Source organism: Peromyscus eremicus, chromosome 3 (genome assembly GCF_949786415.1).
Source record: "Peromyscus eremicus chromosome 3, PerEre_H2_v1, whole genome shotgun sequence".
Lineage (NCBI taxonomy): Eukaryota > Metazoa > Chordata > Mammalia > Rodentia > Cricetidae > Peromyscus > Peromyscus eremicus.
The window spans coordinates 40,704,540-40,723,102 of NC_081418.1; the positions used below are offsets into that span (position 1 = coordinate 40,704,540).

Genomic DNA, 18,563 nt, shown 5'->3' on the forward strand with positions numbered 1-18,563 from the left:
CCAACAAGTAAACAGCACTCCCCCATGGCTTCTGCAACACATCCTGCCTCTAGGTTCCAACCCTGCTTGAGTTCCTGACTTCCTTCATTGACGGACTACAGTGTGGAAGTATAAGCCAAATAAACTCTTTCCTCCCCAACCTGCTTTTGGTCATGGTGTTTCATCACAGCAATAGTAATACTAACCAGGACAGCCTTTAATCCCAACACTCGGGAGGCAGAGGTAGGAGGATCTCTGTGAGTTCAAGGTCAGTCTGAACTATATAGCAAGTTCCAGTCCAGTCAGGGATAAACAGTGAGACCCTGTCTAAAAAGAAAGAAAAAAAGAAAAAGAAACAAAGAATGCAGAATTATGACCACACTTGGTGGTACAGTACTGTAATCTCAGCTACTCAGAGACTGAGGCAAATAAGAGCACAAATTCAAGACCAGCCTAGGCAATTTACTGACATCCTGTCTCAAAATAAAAAGTGAGAAAAGAGTTGGGGATACTGAGGCAGAGTGCTTGCCTAGTCTGTGGGATGCAATTCCACAAAAGACAAAGGAAGAAAACACATTAACTTGGCAATCTTTCTGCCTCAGTCTCCCCAAGTGCAATGACTACAGGCATGCGGACCATGCCTATCTAAAGAAGACCTTTCAGTCTGCTTCACAAAGGAGACATGCATGTGGTCAGATTCTTGTTAAGTTAGGATACAAAGTAACACATACATGTGTTTATACACACCTATACATTTAACCTGCATATGAGAGAATGCAGGCATTCGTGTTTCGGATTCTGGTTTATTTTACTTAATTTTTGACTTGTTTTATTATTTTGTTGTTGTTCTTTTGGAGACAGGGCCTCAAGTATCCTAGGCTGGTAGTTAAGGATGCTATGTACTTAAGGATAACCCTGACCTTCTGGTCCTCCTGCCTCCTGGGTGCTGAGGATGCAGGTCTACAGCATCCTGTTTGATTTGTGTGGTATGGGGATCAAAACCCAGGGTGCTGAGCATTCTAAACAGACACTCTACCAACTGAGCCACTCAGCTCTTAGCAACTTCTGCCTCTTCTTACCCTCTCCTTTTTTACATTTATTTATGTATGTATGGTTTGTGTGTGTGTGTGTGTGTGTGTGTGTGTGTGTGTGTGTGTGTGGTCATGCATGTTCATACCATAGCACACATGTGGAGGTCAGAGAACTGCTTTCAGGAGTTGGTTCTCACATTTTTCACCATGTAGGTTCCAGGGACTGAACTCACGTCATCAGACTTGGCAGCCATGTCTTTACCTGCTGATCCATTTGCTGTCCCAATTCTTCTTGGTACCTTTTACACACACACACACACACACACACACACACAAGGTGTCTTCTCTCAGCCAGAAATGGTGACTTGTCTTAGTCACTGTTCTGCGGCTGTAAAGAGACGCCAGGACCAAAGCGACTCATAGAGTATAAAGCATTTGACTGGGGGCCCTGATTACAGTTGCAGAGGGTTAGTCCATGATCATCGTGGCAGGAAGCAGACAGGCATGGCACTGGAGCAGTAGCTGAGAGCTTTACATCCTGATCTGCCGGCTGCAGGAAGAGAAAGAAAGACACTGGCCTTGTATGGGCTTTTGATACCTCAAAGCCCACCCCCAGCAACATACTTCCTCCAACAAGACCACACCTCCTAATCCTTCCCAAACAGTTCCACTAACTGGGGACCAAGCATTCAAATGTAGGAGCCAACAGGGGGTCATTCTCATTCAAACCGCCATATGGCTCAAACTTTTAATTTCAGGAAGCCCAGGAAGGAAAATCACCGTGAGTTCAAGGCCAGCTGTGGCTACGTAGCAAATTTTGGGCCTGTTTGAGCTATAGAGTGAGACTTTTTTTTTTTTTTTTTTTTTTTTGGTTTTTCGAGACAGGGTTTCTCTGTGTAGCTTTGCGCCTTTCCTGGGACTCACTTGGTAGTCCAGGCTGGCCTCGAACTCACAGAGATCCGCCTGGCTCTGCCTCCCGAGTGCTGGGATTAAAGGCATGCGCCACCACCGCCCGGCTGAGACTTTGTTATAAAAAAATTTTTTTTTCTCTGATTCCTAGCCACATGTGAAATCTCGTACCTCAAGAATATGATACAGGTTGAGTGTGGTGGCATATGCCTTTAATCCCAGCGCTAGAGAAGAGGAGGCAAGAGAATCTCTGTGAGTCTGAGGTCTGCTTGATCTACATAGTGAGTTCCAGGACAGCCAGGACTACATAGAGAGTGATCCTGTCACACACACACACACACACACACACACACACACACACACACACACAGAATAGATAGATAGATAGATAGATAGATAGATAGATAGATAGATAGATAGATAGATAGATAGAAAGAAAAAGAATACCATTATAGGGGGGTCTGGAACATGGCTCAGCAGTTAAGAGCACTTGTTGCTCTTGTAAGGACCTGGGTTTGGTTCCCATACCAACACGGTGATTCACAACCATCTGTAGTCCAAATCTGGGGGATTTGACGCCTTCTTCTGACCTCTACAGGTATGTACACAAACATGGTGTACATACATACATGCAGGTAAATGCTTAGACACATAAAAGTAAAATAAATGTAAAAATATTGTTTAAAAAGAAAGTGATTATAGACAAGATTTTGTATAATCTGATAGTTTCCATGGTTCTCCAGATTTCTCAAAGAAACACAGATAGATGGATCTAAATTGTGACATAACAAAGTCATCTTTCTGGTCCCAACACATGAAATGATTATTCTGTATGTGAAAAGAGCCAACATACATGTTTCTGAGTGTAAAGAAGAAAGGCAGGACAAGACAGACTGAATCAGAGCCCACAGCTATGCGGGCGTCTGTACTTCTTGCTCTATCAACACCCCTGTCACAGGGTATAAACCGTGCATGTGGGGCTTGAGAGAGGGATGGGAAGAACAGCTTCTAGTCATCAAGGATAGTCTTGGGGGTCCACTTACCCCCCCAAGCCTCCTTGCTGAGAGGAGCCCTAATTTCCCCCATCTTTAAAAAGGGGTTAATTCTGTTTCATAAAGTTGCTTTGAGATTAAGGATCAAACATGTGTAAAGTTCCTGGCTGCAGAGTAAGCTCCAAATAAACCCAGGCAGAGGCTACAGTAAAGTTAAAGGGTTTGGTTAAATTCTATAGCTCTGACCCACAATAAGCCCAGTGTATTACCACTTCTGTTCCACGTTCATTGAACTTAGTACACTAGGTACCTCACACGTGCCAGACAGGCCGGGCGCACAATGGAGAGATGGGTTTTGACGGGGCAGCCATGCCCCTTCGAGTCTAGGGACGGAGAACAAACTGCAGTCAGAATGCAGTGTAAGGCGGGCTCTGACAGCAAAGGCCTGGCCAGCTGTGTGGAAAGAGCCAGGTGCTCTGAGGAAAAAATAAGTTGGGCCAATCCTTGAAGTAGACAGAGTATAAGAAAAAAATGAATGAATGACACATACACACGCACACTGAGTGGGCAGAAGTAGTGACTAAGATCAGCACTCACCGAGGAGTGTTTCTGTCTTATCTCCAGAGCTTGTTGGCTACTAATGTGATTTGCTATCAAACTATTCATTAAAATAATCACATTGGATGGCTTAGCCTGAGGGCCCAAGGCTTTCATAGAAAAGAGTTTCGCAATCATGCCTAGGCCAATGGTTCTCTGTGGGATACTTGACAATGTCTGGAGATACCCATCCCCCCACCACCCTGCCCCAGACTGGCTTCAAACTCCCTATATAATAGCTAAGGATGACCTTGAACTTCTGGTACTCCTGCCTGGTATAGGCCTGCACCACCATATCCAGTGTGGTGAGTAGGAATTGAACCCAGGCCTACTTCATGCATCCTAGCCAAGGTCTCTGCCAGCTGTGCTATATCTGTATCTATATATGTTTTTGATGGTGATGATGGAGGAGAAGGAGGGGCCTATTTCTGCCGTCTAGTGAGTAGAGGGCCCCAAGCATCCAGAACTGCACAGGGCAACCCGCCACAACCGAGAACTAGCCATCTAGTGAGTACTGTCTGGAAATCCTGATCATATTCAAGCCAGGCATGGTGGTACATGCCTATAATTTCACCAGTTGGGGAGGTAGAGGCAGGAAGATCAGGAGTCCAAGGCCGATCTCAACTACACAGGGAGTTCAAGGCCAGCCTGGGCTACATGAGACCCTGCACCCCCACCCAAAAACAAAAAAAAAAAAAACAAAACAAAAAAAACAGAAGAAGAGGAGGAGTAGGTAGGAGGAGGAGAAGAAAGAGTCCAATAAAGCGATACTGCCCAGCATGTTTCCCTAGGTCTTATGGGAGCTTGCTAGCCAGCTCTCTAACACTGGACTTTCTTCTTAGCACCGACCTGTCACTCATCAGATCTGCTAGGTTCATACCCAGCTAAGAGCTTCTTTGTCTTTCATTCATAGTGTTCCTGGCCTCGGGGTTTTAACCTTAACATTCCCTTTTTTAAAAACTTTATTTATTCTTTGTGTTTTTCACATCATGCATCTCGATCCCATTCATTTCCCCATCCCTTTGTCTCTACCCTCTGCCCTTACAACCTCCCCCCACCAATAAAATAAAATAAAATTTGAGAGAGAAAAAAAGAGAGAGAGAGAGAAATCAATATCATGGAAGCTGTAATGTGACACAATGAGTCACTCAGTAAACTCTTTTGTCCATATATCTTTACTTGCAAGTGTTCTTTGCAAAGAGTCATTGGTCTGGTTCGAGGCCTCTGGTTTCTGCTACACTATATAGATGCTGGGCCCTCACTGGGACTCTTCTTGGATATCCTGTTGTTACCCTGTGTTGTGGAGATCCTGCAGCTTTGGGTCTGCAGGACCAGCCCCTTCACGAGGTCCAGCAGATCACAGATGGGGTGGTTATTGGGGTGGGCCACCTCCTAACCCTGGTTCTGGGCCTGGGTAGTTGCAGGGTTGGTCAGCCCACCATCTTTTCCTCACCACCAGGGTGCGCTCTCCAGCATTGCTCTGGCTAGTTCACCCCTTGCAGCGATGAGCAAGGGATGGGGACAATTCTCTTGCTTTCACACCCTCAGAGTCGGCTCTCCCACACCTGCACTTTCAGGGCCAGCTCTACTGTGTTGCCCAGGCAAGGTGCAGGGGCCACTCTCCTGAGTGCTGCAGCTGGTGAGGGGCAGGGATAGCTCTCCCGCTCTTAGGACCTCAGGGCCAGCTCTCCCACCTGCCACAGGTGGTGAGGGGCAGGGAGGTGGGGAGAGACATCCCTCCCCTCCACACTACCATATGGCAGATGAGGGCGGGGCCAGACCTCCCACAGTCACATTCTTGGGGATGGTTCACCCACACCCCTGTTGGTAGGGTCAGCTCTACTATGCTGCCCAGGCAAGGTGCAGGGCCCACTTTCCTGAGTCCTGTAGCCAGTAAGGGGGAGGGTCAGCTCCCTTTCCCACCACAGGTAGGGGCAAGTGGTGGGGGGAGGGCATCTTTCCCTGGCCCTCGCCACCACATGGCAGACGAGGAGGGTAACAGTCTATTTTAACTCTTAACATTCATTCCAGCTGTAACGTAAGTAAGGACCTGGTAGTTTTTACCATGGGTCCCTGTCCCTTGCCACCTATTACGAGACGGCTCTTGTACCAACAGGATCCAAAGCTAAAGCTCATCCTCTCATACACAGTAAATTTGAAACGACCTCCCTCTCTCCGCCTTGAAGAGGGGGTGGGGGGTGGGGGGTGGGGGTGGGGTGCAGACGCACACCTTTAATCCCAGCAGAAGCAGAGGCAGGTGGATATCCAAGTTTGAGGCCAGTCATGTCTACAGAGTGAGTTCCAGGACAGCCAAGGCTACAGAGAGACCTTGTCTTCAAAAAACAGAAATGAAACAAAACAAAACAAAAAGATTCACATGCCTATTGGGTAAAGCCAACTACGCGCTTCCAAAGAAGTTGAAAGAAGAGAGGCCAACACCACCAGCTAGAATCATCAGGGATGGGTCTTCAGAGAAGAAAGTTCTAGATTGAGTCTTAAAGGGGAGTTGGGATTTGGTTAAGGGTAGCAACTTGGATTGGATGATCCAAAGAAGGCACATGAGTGAAGCGCTGAGGAGGCATGAGGAAGCAGGGGCTGGGAGCTGGCCCCAGTGCGTGAGAATTATCTCTACTCCACAGTCTACAGATTGGGGTCAGGCAGGTCACACTTCTGTAACAGGGGAGAAAACCAAAGTGCTAAAAACTTGAGAGACGATCCTGTGGTCATTTCTGAGCTGAGACTAGAAGCCAGTCCACCTATTGCCCAGATCTCAGCCTTGCCCCAGGATAACCAGTGCCATGTGTCTCTGTCACCAGGAACCAAGGGGAATCTTCAGGGCCATCACCCAATCCAAAGCTTTCTTCTGTTTCGAATCCAGCTGTCCTACTTTAGAACATCCGTCCTCTTATTTGAACGGACACCTGTATTAATCCAACTAATTCTCAAGTAAAACGTGGGGAGACTGGAGAAGATGGAGCCACACTCCAGAGTCCAGACATGTAATAGGTGTGAAGCATCAGCGGGGAAAGTAGAGAGAATCAGTGAAGGGAGAGAACCTGCCAGAGCAACAGCGTAGAGTAGCTCTGGTATGCTGCGGGAAGGCCGTGGGAAGGAAGAAGCCAGAAAGTGTAGAGGAGCATGTGCGGTATCGCCAGAGCGGGGAGCTGGGAGAAGACCCTCCCACCCCCCCACCCCATCCCCCCCGTAGAGTGAGGGAAGCCTGGGACCTCTCCGCTCCACACACAGTGATGCTCCCAGAGAAGGCTAGCACAAATCTGAGAAACGGGGCAGCCAAGATCCCCTGTCTAACTGTTGCCCAGCTGCAGGTCTATTGGACTGACGGGGCCGCTCTGCTTCACCCTCTAGGGATCCCGAGGGGAGGCATCTTGGAGTGCTGCCAGAAGAGAGTAAACAGCCAGAAAGAGCGCCAGGCACGGTGCTCAACTCCTGTAATCCGGATGCTTGGAAGGTGAAGACAGGATGATGGCCTGGAGTTGAATGCTAGCCTGGGCTACATAGTGAATCCCAGGAGAGCCACAGTTCCAAAATGAGAACCTGTCAAACAAAACAAACAAACAAAAGCAAGAAAGAGTCCCTGGAGGTCTTTTAGAACAGAATAACTGATGGTGGGAGTGGGAATGAGTGAAGGAAAAAAGAAAGAAAGAAAAACAAGTGGATTGCCACAGACTACCTCTCCCCAAGTGCCCCAAGGCCAAGCATGGAGCTGTCTGCTTGCACCAGACACTGAGAAGGTAAGCAAGGTCAGACCAGAGGGGGATGGGGACAGAGATCAGAGGTCCACATGAGGTACGCAAAGCCCCAGACTTGGGTCTCCTTCCTATCCCTGCCTTCTGTTCATGTCTGAGTAATGAGGAGCGACAGGACCCAGGTACACTGCAGCCCCAGGACCTCCCTCCTGCGACTCCATGTTCCTGCCCTGACACACTGAGCTTGGATCATCTGTAAGCTGTACCCGCTTCACCCAGCTGTACATGATTTCATCTCAGTGAGGCCTGTTCCGTGGCCGGGGCCACTGGTGCAGAATAAACCTAGACTGAGACCATCACAGCTGCTTCACCATGGCTACAGCATCCTCTGCATGGGGTCCCCACTGAGATGCCCTTCCCCTGTCCCCAAGGCCACAGGAAGCACCAGGAGTCTTTTTTTTTTTTTTTTTTTTCTAAAGGACAGTCTGCCCACATTCTCTTGCTTTTATTTCCAACCATTCCCAATCTGGCCTCGTAAGAAAAGTAAACAATGTGCAGATTACTCGTCTCTCTTGCCTGGGAGGCCCTGACATTGACAGAGCTTTAAAAAAACACTATCCTGTCCTTCACCCTACTCCTGCCTCTTCCTCAGAGCTCAGGAGCCGAGGAAGACAGAGTGCTGCTGCTATAGTGTGGGACTGGGGCTCCAGAGCAGGCCCTCCTCTCTAGTCACAGCATGGCCTGCCCTGGGGACAGGCTCCTGTGAGGACTTAGTAGTTCAAAGGGTGTCTGAAGGCAGGAAGGGGAAGGCTTTCCAATTCAGGTTCCAACATGTCATTGGAGCCAGAGCAAGGCCCGCTGGGACAGACCTGTAACCTCAGCTACTTGTGGGGCTGAAGTAGAAGAATCTTGAGTTCAATGCCTGCCTGGGCTACTGAGGAAGTTCAAGGGCAGAATGGGTAACGTGGTGAGATCTTGCCTCAAAAAGAAGAAAGGGAGAAAGAAAGAAATCAGAAAGAAAAAGAAAATGCTGGAGATACAATTCGCCCCCAGGTTCATACAGAGCCGTCCCCTACCACACTACTTGTCTAAGTGCGGGCCTTCCTTCCTGCTGTCAGGTTACAGGTACAAGCACCTGCTGGGGCCCGGGGTTATCTCCTGGGGTGAAGGCCTAGAAGAAGGCCTGGATGTTGGGGAGGAGGGAAGGGAACATCGGTTTCAGTCACCAGAGAGAGATCTCGTCTTGGGCTGACTTACTTATCCAAACCTCCTTCAAGCCCTGTGGGCTTTGCCTCACCCTTGCCTAATCAGCCCAAAGGTACCTCTAGACTTCTGGAAGTTTCACCTCCCCATCCAGCTAGTGTTACTCCCTCCTGCTCCACTCACTCAGTCCCCCAAGGTGTCAGCCTGTTTCCAGTCCTCACTGTGCACTCAGACCCCAGTTCGTCCCACGGGGTATGAGAGCCTGGGTTTCCTGCCTTGAGGTATGGTGTCTTAGCTGATCCCAGGGCCCTGCATCAGCCCTTGCCTGGATACCGACAGCCTGGAGCTCTATCCACAGCATTACTTTCCCTTAGTGCACTGAACTCAGCCCCGAGGCCCCCAGGGAAGGCTGTAGCAGCAAATACCAGGAAGGTCAACGGCGGCTTGGGGAGGTGACAGACACTGTCACCCTCTCATGCCTGTAATCCCAGCATTTAGGAAGCGGAGGCAGGAGGATTGCTATGAGTTGCAGGGCAGCACAGGCTACAAAATTAGTTGTAAGTTAACCTGGAATACATATTGAGACCCTGTCTTAAATAAAAAATAAAATAAAAGTGAGGTGAGGCTGACAGTCTAGGCCAGGAACCCTTGATAAAAAAATCCCCTCCTTGCTTTACAAAAACGTCTAAAACTCTGTGCGGGGAGAGGTGGAGAAAGGGAGCAGAGGATTGGGGAATGTCCTTCTCCCTGCTACACTGAGCAAAGGGACAGTATGGAAACTCCGATGCCATCATGTCTGTGTTCCAACCAAAGAAATCAAGAACTTACCCAAGACCCACAGCAGATTCAGGAAGTGGTTTGGACAGAATCCGTCACCCCTCACCTGCAGCAGAGGAGGTCTCTGTGGGCCCCAGCATATCCGGAGTCAGCTGTGGGAGCAGATTGTGACAAGGCCACTGAGGACCTGGTGGCTCTGCCACAGTCCCCCTGAGGACTGGCATGGGAGTAAGGCCCGCCACACATGTCCTGGCCTGGAGGACAGGGCTCGAGAGAAGATGGGGGTCCCTGTAGCAACCGGATGCAGAAGGTCATCTGTACGAATGTGTTGGCTCCCTTTATCCCCCGCAGACCACGGGCTTGGCTGTGTGGTGGTTTGTGTCCGTTATCTGAAGTTTAGCTTTCACTCTGATAGAATATATTAAATGCTGGATGGGGTGACCAACAAAGGAAGCATGTTTTTGAAAGTGCTTTAAAAACATCAAGAGTCATGCAGGAAAGAGTCTAGGGTTTCCATAAAGCAAGGAGAGCAGTTGAGGCTGTCAATGGAGCAGGAAATACCTGAGAGTTTATCTAACTCACAGCTCTCACTTTGGGGGTGAGATGTGAGATTCAGTGATATAGAAGGATATCCTGGGGCCATGCAGAGCAGTGAGGCCAGAGCAGGAATCCAGGGAGGTGGCTAACTATTCACCCAGAATCCAATACAGATATAGTATATAATGCCTTTTCATATAAATCCATCCCACAGGCCAGCTATATAGAGAAGGCATATTAATTTTATAGATGAACAAACTGTCTGAGAAAGGATTTTAAAAAACAACAACCTAGGTCTATTTCATACGCCCGGATGCAAGGCAATTCTCTTGCCTTAGCCTCCCGGTTGTTGGGGTTAGAGGTCTGAGCCACTGCACCCAGTCAGGAGAAGGTTTTCTTTGTTGTTGTCTGTTGGTTTACTTTTTGAGACAGTCTCTCTACATAGCCCTGGCTGTCCTGGAACTCATTATGTAAACCAGGCTGGCCTTGAACTCACAGAGATCTGCCATCTCTGCCTTCTTAGTGCTGGGATTAATGACATGTGCCACCAGGCCTGGCTCAGGTGGTTTTTTTTATTTTTGTTTGTTTGTTTTTGTTTTATTTATTTGTACCTGTTCATCCTTGTTGAGTATTAATCCAGTGTATGGATTACCACAGGTCATTTACTTCCTCATCACTAGAAGGACATGTGGGGTCTTCCAGTTTTGAGGCAGTTATGAATAAAGCCACTGTATTCACCCATATTCAGATTTTTGTGTGAATAAAGTTATCATTTCTCTTGGTTAGCTCAGGGAGGAATTGACGAGGGACGTGGTAAACATATGTTTAATCTTATAGAAAAGCGCTAAGCCATTTCCCAGTGTTTTCTAGAAGTGTGCCTTTTTTCTGAGTCTCAGGCTGCAGCAGTCCTACCTCTTTCCCATTAGTCCATATTGTCAGGTTGCTCATTTGGTTTTTGCCATTCAGATAAATACCGTGAAGAGGGTTTTTAAATTACCTGAGCATGGTGGTTCACACTTGTATCCCAAAACTTGGGGACTGAGGCAGGAAAATCATCGTGAGCTCAAGGCCAGCCAGCCTGGACTACGAGATCAGACTGTCTCAAAACATAAATAAAAACTTTTGCTAAAAACCATACCTATCGTGACAGAATTGATGTTTAACTGTAGCTTATCTGTCTCAAAGAAACAAAAAACTATGGCGATATTTTAATTGTACTGAAATGTGATTTTATTTGTATGTTAATAAAGTTGCCTGGGGGTCAGAGCTAATAGCAAGCCATAGCAGAAACTGGGCGGTGGTGGTGCATGCCTTTAATCCTAGCTCTTGGGAGGCAGAGCTAGGCAGATCTCTGTGTGTTCAAGGATACAGCCAGCATTGGAGACACAGGCCTTTAATCTCAATATCAACCATAGAAGACCTGGAGATCTGTACAGACAGGCAGTGACTAGGAGGTCATGTGGTTGGGTTTACAACCAATGAGAAGGCAGAATAGAAAGTCTATAAAAAAGACAAGCAGACAGGAAGTAGCTCTCTTTGCTGAGAGGAAGGACAGTGCCAGTGAAGGGTAAGGTTTCTAGCTCTGACCTCTTGGCTTTTAACTCTGCAATTGTTTCTGTGTTTCTTAATTAATAAGACCATTTATCTACAAAAAACCGATCCTCCTTCTACCACACAGTGCTTCCCCCCCACCCCACCCCCCACCCCGGTTTTTTGAGACAGAGTTTCTCTGTGTAGTTTTGGTGCCTGTCCTGAATCTCACTCTGTAGACCAGGCTGGCCTCCAACTCGGATCCACCTCGAACAGAGATCCACCCGGCTCTGCCTCCCGAGTGCTGGGATTAAAGGCGTGCGCCACCACCTTGTGCTTCTTTTTTTTTTTTTTTTTTTTTTTTTTTTTTTGGTTTTTCGAGACAGAGTTTCTCTTTGTAGCTTTGTGCCTTTCCTGGAACTCACTCTGTAGCCCAGGCTGGCCTCGAACTCACAGAGATCTGCCTGGCTCTGCCTCCTAGTGCTGGGATTAAAGGCGTGTGCCACCACCGCCCGGCTCACCTTGTGCTTCTTAAATGACCCCATTGCCTCACCTTCACTCAGCACAGTGCAGGGAGCTGGTAAATCCCTTTTGATGCACGCCTTGGGTTGTGTTGCTGTGCGAGCAATAAAACCCAGGCTCTCAGTGACTTTCAGCAGCACGGGTTTGTTCTTCACTTATTTGGCACGCCCATCATACACTGAGGAAAGACATTCTGAAGCTCTTACTTCCATTTTTATCCCACTAGACCAAGGCCCAAAGAGTGAGATCTCGTCACAGGCCGGAAGGCAGAAATGAGGGGAAACATGGTAAATGATTTCGGTTGGTTGTCTGTTTTGTTTTGACATGTAGCTCTCACTGGCTTGACATTCACTCCTGTAGCCCAGGCTGGCCTGTACCATAAAGCGATACTCCTGGCCCTGCCTCCTCATTGCTGGTTTTACGGATGTTTACCACCACACCCAGCTTGATGAAGAGTTTTAATGTCTTCCGTGCCCATGGATGATTATTTAAAGAGATGGGCAATGCTAAGGGAAAAGGAATCCAAATAAAGAATAGTTGTGGTGGTTTGAAGGAAAATGGCCCCCAAGGGAGTGGCACTTATGGGAGGTGTGGCCTTCTTGGAGGAAGTGTGTCACTAAGGGGGTGGGCTTTGAGGTCTCCTATGTTGAAGCTACACGCAGTAAGACAGATCATTTCCTGTTGCCTGTGCAAGATGTAGAACTCTCAGCTACAGCTACAGTACCATGTCTGCCTACATGCTGTCATGTCTGTAGTGGGTAGCCATTCCAGCTTTGATCTGGAAGTTCCAACCCCCATTGAGACTTTGGCAACTGTCACGCCTACAAGGCGGGGCCAAGGGAGGCGCTGGAGACCCGAGATCTGGATGGGCCAGCGCCATCATGATGGTAATGAAGCTGTAAGCCACCTCAATTAAATGTTTCTCTTTATAAGAGTTGTTGCTAGTGAAGGACCTGTTTGATAAGAACTTTAAGTCTCTAAAGAAAGAAATTAAAGAAGATATCAAAAAATGGAAGGATCTCTCATGCTCATGGATAGGTAGGATTAACATAGTAAAAATGGCAATCTTACCAAAAGCAATCTACAGATTCAATGCAATCCCCATCAAAATCCCAACACAATTCTTCTCAGACTTGGAAAGAACAATACTCAACTTCATATGGAAAAAAAAAAAAGACCCAGGATAGCTAAAAGAATCCTATATAATAAATCAACATCTGGAGGCATCACCATCCCTGACCTCAAGCTCTACTACAGAGCTAGAGTAATAAAAACAGCTTGGTACTGGTATAAAAACTGACATACAGACCAATGGAATCAAATTGAAGACCCTGACATTAATCCATACGAATATGAACACCTGATTTTTGACAAAGAAGTCAAAACTATACAAAGGAAAAAAGAAGTATCTTCAACAAATGGTGCTGGCATAACTGGATGTCAATATGTAAAAGATTACAAATAGATCCATATCTGTCACCATGCACAAAACTCAAGTCCAAGTGGATCAAAGACCTCAACATAAATCCAGTTACACTGAACTTGATAGAAGAGAAAGCAGGAAGTACTCTTGAACGCATTGGCACAGGAGATTACTTCCTAAATATAACACCAGTAGCACAGACACTGAGAACAACAATTAATAAATGGGACCTCTTGAAACTGAGAAGCTTTTGTAGAGCAAAAGACACGGTCAATAAGACAAAAAGACAGCCTACAGAATGGGAAAAGACCTTCACCAACCCCACATCTGACAGAGGACTGATCTCCAAAGTATATAAAGAACTCAAGAAACTAGACTCAAATACTGAACAATCCAATTAAAAAGTGGGCTAAATAGCTAAACAAAGAATTTTCAAAAAAAATCTCAAATGGCTGAAAGATATTTAAAGAAATACTCAACATCCTTAGTCATCACAGAAATACAAATCAAAACGACTCTGAGATACCACCTTACACCTGTCAGAATGGCCATGATCAAAAACATTAATGACAGTCTATGTTGGAGAGGATGCAGAGCAAAGGGAACACTCCTCCACTGTTGGTGGGAGTGCAAACTTGTACAACCACTGTGGAAATCAGTATGGTGGTTTCTCAGAAAATTGGGACTCGATCTACCTCAAGACCCAGCCATACCACTCTTGGGCATATACCCAAGGAATGCTTCATCATACCACAAAGACACATGCCCAACTATGTTCATAGCAGCACTATTCATAATAGCCGGAACCTGGAAACAACCTAGATGCCCGTCAACTGAAGAATGGATTGAGAAAATGTGGTACATATACACAATGGAGTACTACTTAGCAGAGAAAAACAATGACATCATGAAATGTGCAGGCAAATGGATGGAACTAGAAAATATCATCCTGAGTGAGGTAACCAAACCCAGAAGGACAAACATGGTATGTACTCACTCATAAGTGGATACTAGATATAAAGCAAAGAACAATCAGACTGCAACCCACAGATCCAGGGAGGCTACATAGCAGGGGGGACCCTAGGATGACTGTGGCTTATAATAAGTTTTGGTATTACTCAATCACTGGGCAAGTCTCAGTGAAACATTTTACTATTAGGATAAGAATCTGTACTGTATCAAGCTGATAATAGAAAAAATAAATAAGTAAATAAAAAAAAAGAATTGTTGCTGTGGTTATGGTGTCTCATCACAGCAATAGAAACCCTAACTAAGACAGCAGTATTTGTGGTGGTTGGAATAAGCATGGTTCCCATAGGCTCATGTATTTGAATGCTTAGTCACCAGGGAGCAGCACTGTTTGAGAAAGATTAAAAGGATAAGGAGATACGGTCTTGTTGGAGGAAGTGTGTTGCTGGGGGTGGGATTTGAGATTTCAAAAAGCCCACACCAGGCCCAGTATTTCTTCACTCTGTGCCTGTGAATCAGAATGCAAAGCTCTCAGCAACCACTCCAGCACCATGTCTGCCCGCATGCCACCATGCTTCCCACCATGAAGATAATGGACTAAGCCTCTGAAACTGTAAGCCAGCCCTCAGTTAAATCCTTTCCTTTATAAGAGCTGCCGTGGTCATGGTGTCTCTTCCCGACAATAGAACAGTGACTAAGACATTATTATTCAAAGCATGAGTGTTGTTCAAGATTTTTCCTTCCCTCTGTCCACTTGCCTTAGAAAGCCTCCGGTGGGTGCAGAATCCCATCAGCTACCCTGCAGCTGCCCCTTCCCCTAAATTCAGGAAGAGCCCGTGTGGTTTGTAAATATAGTTCCCATTAATTCAGCATGCAAGAAGCTATGGGGTAGATCATGTGGGAGGCCACAGAGCACTGTAGTAAAAGGTACCTACAGTCTTTCCAGAGCCCCTGAACTGGATCTGAGGGAGTCTCTCAGTCAGCAGCTGGGTAGTGAATGGAATCTCCTGAACTTGCAAGATGGAAGGGCCTGGCCAAAGTCCTCGGTTCTCCCGTTATCAGCTGTGTGACTGTGGACAGGCATTCTGAGGCGTTTCTTCTGGGAAATGAAGGTGACAGAGACCTTGGTTAACATGCTACAGGGAACAGCAAGCTGTAAAGAAAACCCCGGGCACGAGGTTGCCCAGCAGGTAAAATGCTTTCTGAGCAAGGCTGACCACCTGAGTTTGAACTCCAGGACCCACATAAAGGAGAGAACCAGCCCCACACCGTTGTCCTATGACCTCCACACATGCGACGTGACACACATCTACACCTACACTAATAAAAATAGTAATTAATAGATTCTAGAAAATAAAACAAAAGCATGGATGTTTTAACTTTCAGAAAAAAACAGTCTGGCATTGTAGTAAATACCTATCATGGCAGCACTCGGGAGACAGAGGCAGACAGAAGATCAGAAGTTCAAGACCCACGCTGTCAAGACGGCTTCATTGGCGAAGGTGCTTGCTGCCAAGCCCTGGGATCTGAGTTCGATCTCTGGGTCCCACGTGGTGGAGGAAAGAATCCACTCCTACAAATTGGATTCTGACCTTCACACATGTGCTCCCCCAACCACACAAATGAAATTGAAAAATTAATTTAAATTCTAAAGGGCCCTAGGCCACCCAACAACTGAGCCACTTTCAAGGACTCAGCTGCCTCCCACTGCTTCCTCAGACTCAATGTTGGCCCTCCCCACGCTGCCCTGCCCCAGCCCCTGCTCCTCCAGGAGCCCTCTCCATGGCCATTCCTACTAAGGAAAGAGAATTGTCCTGTATGTCCACGATTCAGAACCTCCACTTTTTTGACTCCGTCACTAACACGAGTGAGGTGATGGCGGATGGCCCCTGCCGGCGCTGAGGGTCAGATCCATGTAAGAATTCAACAAAGAAATGACAGGGAGACCCTCACTACTGTCCAGTGGGTCACTGACGGTTACAACAAAAAGAAACCGGTGACGTCATTGAAGAGGAAATTTGCCTGCAATGGTACTGTAATTGAGCATCCAGAACAAGGAGAAGTAATTCAGCTACAGGACGAACAGTCGGAACATGCCAGTTCTTCGCAGAGACTGGACTGGCTACACCCATCAGCTGAAGGTGCATGGAGTTTTAAATGTGTGTGGCTCTCTGAAGTTTCAGCCAGCATTTTCTCGAAATTAGTAGAATTCCTCTTCTGTGCCTTGTCACAAATTTTAAAACCTCACTGCTTACATAACATAACCATTCGGGATCCACTTTTAACTCGGATTAGTATAACCCAATGCAATAAACTGAAAAGAGGCGTGGTTCAGTAGTTAACAACACTTGATACCAGACAGGTGAGATACTCAGCAGGTGAAGGTACTTGCCACCATGCCTGATGACCTAAGTTCCACCCCCAGGACCTACATGGTGAAAGGAGAAAACTTTCTTCTGCAATTGTCCTCCACCTGTGCCCTGAGGCATGCACATGGGAGCTCACATACATTCATGTGTGTGTGTGTGTGTGTGTGTGTGTGTGTGTGTGTGTGTGTGTGTAAGAGCACTTGATGCTCCTCTAGAAGGCCTGGATTTGGTTCCCAGCACCCCTGTGACTGCTCATAGCTGTCTGTAACTCCAGTTCCAGGGGATCTGGATCCAGTGCCACCTTCTTACCTCAGAGGGCACCAGACGTGCATGTAACAGTGGCCAACACTCACACACATAAAATAAAATTTAAAAAAAGTGTTTGGTTTTTAAATAGAATTAATATTGAAAAAAAATCAAAGCCAATCTGGGACACATAGGAGAATCTGCCTCAAAGAGGGAGAGGAGAAGGAAGAAAAGGAGGGGGAAGAAGAAAAGGAGGAAGGAGGAGAAGGAGGGAGGTCAGGAAACAAACTGGCTTAGGTAGCCATATGCTAACCCATGGCTGGGGTTGAGACTAGGCTGCCCCCTTCTGGGACTTCTCAGTACTGCAGCAACTCCTTATGTAAATGGCTCTTGGTGGTTAGTTTTCCACGAGGGTCGTGGGAGCCTCTGGGTGGATCCTGGTTTCTCCCTCTGCACAGCTGTGGGTGAGCGGGCTTCTCTGTGGTGTGCAGAGCACCACAGGACAGTGGTGCTCAAGAGTCCTGGGCATTTGGAAACCTCAGTTTCCTTTTGTGCGGCTAGACCACATGGTCTATGTGATGCTATCGATGCCTCACACTGGTACAGTTCAAAGAACAGTTTCAAGGCATCCGTGGGAGGCAGGAAAGAGGCTTGGAGGGTGGGAGGAAGTAGAATACATGTGACAAGATAATGGGAGGGGGCGGAACACTGGGGTGGGAAGATTTAAGTAGGGAGGGGAGCAAGGAGATGGGCGAAGCAGGGTCAGCCACAACTGAGGTCATTAAGAAGCTATAAGGAAACGATACTTTGTACAGTAATTAAAAATAAAATGTTTTATTTCAAAGAGAGTTTGAACAGAGGTACTCTGGGGTGAAACTGCTCCTGGAACCGTAAGTTATTAAATGAAAATCCCAGCACCAGAGGTGGGCCACCTCCCTATGAATTGTCGGTCCGGGAACCTCCTGAGGTCCTCAGAGCACTACAGGCTGTCTCCATTGCGCTCAGTTTCCCGCCAGAACTAGATGGTGAGACCTCATTACTGAAGACACCATAGCTCTAATCACGGGACACAGAGAAGTAAGGGCGGAGCTGGACTGGAAGCTTCTTCCTGGTGGAAGCATTCCTTCGTAATGCTCTACGGCGTTGCACGGGCTGCTGAGGGAGAAGTGTCACTCACAGGCTTGCTCAGCCGTGGCCTCGGCAGGGTGAGCCCACCGCTGCCAAAGCGGCAGGTCTGTTACGGGGTTAACCAACTGCTTCCTGACTGACCTTGAGGTCTGCTCCCAAGAAAAGAGTTCGTGTCTGGTACTGTAAATCTGGTCAAGTTTGGAGCTAGGGAGGTCACAGGCCCCAGTGCAGAAGCTACAGCTGTTGTTTTGCTAAACAGACATGATGAACCCTTCAAATTGTCTTTTTATTAAGTTTGTGTTCTTGTTGTCTGAGACAGGGTTTCTCTGTATGACAGTTCTGGCTGTCCTGGAGCTCACTCTGTAGACCAAGCTGGCCCCGAACTCACAGAGATCTGCCTGCTTCTGCTTCCAGAGTGCTGGGATTAAAGGTGTGCGCCAGCACCACACCTGGCTGAAAGACTTTTTTTTTTTTTCAGTGCTGTAGTCGCTAGTACAGTGCCCACGCTCCTGTAAACAACCTCTCATCTCTGTAAGAGATGCTTCTGTAAGCAGCCCTAAGATCACACAACACACACACACACACACACACACACACACACACACACACACACATGCTCAGGTAGGGAGGGAACAGTATGGGGA

The 18,563-nt window shown here is 47.2% G+C and overlaps 1 pseudogene; it reads left to right on the forward strand.

Annotated features, from left to right (window-relative positions):
- The first annotated feature begins 15,994 nt into the window (after positions 1-15,994).
- On the forward strand, positions 15,995-16,380 carry LOC131906234 (eukaryotic translation initiation factor 1-like; annotated as a pseudogene).
- Positions 16,381-18,563: the final 2,183 nt, after the last annotated feature.